We start from the raw sequence: 2,171 nt of genomic DNA, 5'->3' as shown, positions 1-2,171 counted from the left end.
GTGTCTCTCATGCTCTCTCTCTCTCTCTCTCTCTCCCTCTCCCTCTCTCTCTCTCTCTCTCTCTCTCTCTCTCTCTCTCTCTCTCTCTCTCTCTCTCTCTCCTTCTCTCTCTCTCTCTCTCTCTCTTCTCTCTCTCTCTCTCGCTCTCTCTCTCTTTCTGCATGTCTATCTATCTTACCCCCTCTCTCGCTCGCTCGTTCGCTCTCGCTTTCTCACTTTTCTGTCGCTCGTTCGCCCTCGCACCGTCTCTCGCTTTCTCACCTCTCTGTCGCTCGCTCGCCCTCGCACCGTCTCTCGCTCTCTCCCTCATTCTCTCTTCCCTCTCCCATCTTCTCTAATATGATCACCTTATACAAGTAGCCGGTCAAGATACTCTACAAGGGGAGGGCCGAGTTACGAACAAAATAGTTCTAAAATTTCGTTTGTAAATACATTCACCGAATATTCTAGTCCAAATTAATTAGCGCTTCCTTTCTTTCTCACTATAATCCCCACAATAACCGATATAACCTCTCCCAATATAGTCAGCGTACGTTAAATATATACCACATATACACTATGTCACACAATCTAGTACCAGAAACATATCGGTAATGCTAGAAAACATCAGCCGATTCATAACATAGATTCATAACATGTGTGCTATAATATAAAAAATAAAACCTACGTTAAAAATAAACTTTTTGGTATGCTCAACTAGCGAGCGGTGCACGACGTTGACTCGAAACCATGTTGATTCACAGTGTCCTTCAGCGACGTGATTGGCACTAGAAATGTGACTTGCACGAATTTAATATCTGGTATATATGAACTTGCAAAACGAAAAGCGGAGAACTAATCAGGCTGGCAGGTTAAAGAGATAAATAGTTTTTGTATAATGCGCAATAATTATATATATTATAAACGTTATATACGTATATCTCTGTGCACCTCTTGGTATGTTCAACTGGAGACCGGTAACCACTCAATAGTTGCACGACGCTGCCTCGAAAACGTGATAATTCTCCTTGTCTTCCAGTCTGGCGATTGACCCTGAAAATAACTTTGACGCGTATATATCCATTCATTGTGTTTATTGAGACCTTAGACAAGTAAAGCGGAGAATGAATCAAGAGAGACTGATTGACATATAGACTTTACCGGTCGCTATACCCTAGATATACTATATAAATATACCCCTATATAGATAAACCCATATATAGATATACCCCTATATAGATATACCCCTATATAGATATACCCTATCGCCAAGTATTTTTAATACTATAACCACGCATCTTTATGCAACTATAACGCATGAAAAGGGTACTTACAATTATCAAACATGTTTGATTGTCGCCCGACTCTAAAATCGCCGGCGACTCACTGGACACACTAGGCAATTTTCACCGGCGATTTCAATCGATCGATTTCAATCGATTTCAATCGATTTCAATCGATTCAATCGATTCAATCGATTTCAATCGATTTGAGTCGGGCGACTCAATCGCCGGTGAAAATCGCCTAGTGTGTCCGGGGCTTAAAGAGATAAATGCTCGTTTTGTCTGATACACAATAACATACAATTCAATAAAGAATTAGGTTAGATTTAAGTTTTTAAACCCAAACTTGTTTGCGTTCGTGCTTCTCTCGCTCTCTCCCTATCCCTTCCTCTCTCTCCTCTCTGCGTTACTCGCTCTCCTCCTTGCCTTCTTCTCTCTCTCTTATCTGCCTTACCTCCTGCTCGCCTCGCTGCCTCCCTCCCTCTCCTCTCTACCTTTCTCTCTCTGCTCTCTGCCGTCCCCTCTCTCTCTTCTCTGCCTTCCTCTTTCTCCTCTCTTTTCTCTGCCCTACTTTCTCCTATCTTCTCTCTGCCTTCCTCTCTCTCTCTCTCTCTCTCTCTCTCTCTCTCTCTCTCTCTCTCCCGCTGCCGTCCCATCTTCTCTCTGTCTCCTTCTCCTTTCGCTTCCTTCTCTCTCTCACACTCCTTTTCTTTTCCCCGCTCTTATCCTTCGCCTTTCTGTGTGTGCATGCGTGCGCGCATGTTTATTGGCTTAGGTGTGAATTCTTATATCTGTCTACATCTCTTTATCGCTCTTTCACGCGCACTCTATCTCTCTCTCTCGCTCTCTCTTGCTTTCTTTCTCTCTCACTCGCTCTCTCTCTCTCTTTCTTTCTCTCTCACTCGCTCT

At 43.3% G+C, this 2,171-nt stretch overlaps 1 long non-coding RNA gene across 2 annotated transcripts in view; it reads right to left on the bottom strand.

The window, feature by feature from the left end:
* Positions 1 to 669: 669 nt before the first annotated feature.
* LOC106807162 overlaps positions 670 to 2,171 on the bottom strand; it is a 7,721-nt gene continuing 6,219 nt past the window's right edge. The window contains exons 2-3 of one of the 2 annotated variants that reach the window (XR_001393629.1): positions 915 to 1,032; positions 670 to 767 (exon numbers count right to left, since the gene is read on the bottom strand). This is a non-coding gene — a long non-coding RNA (uncharacterized LOC106807162). The remainder of the gene's footprint in view (positions 768 to 914; positions 1,033 to 2,171) is intronic. The other variant, XR_001393630.1, reaches the window with a different exon arrangement.

The sequence above is a fragment of the Priapulus caudatus genome, unplaced genomic scaffold, assembly GCF_000485595.1.
Source record: "Priapulus caudatus unplaced genomic scaffold, Priapulus_caudatus-5.0.1 Scaffold197, whole genome shotgun sequence".
Classification (NCBI taxonomy): domain Eukaryota; kingdom Metazoa; phylum Priapulida; class Priapulimorpha; order Priapulimorphida; family Priapulidae; genus Priapulus; species Priapulus caudatus.
This window is presented reverse-complemented; position numbering and strand designations above follow the sequence as displayed.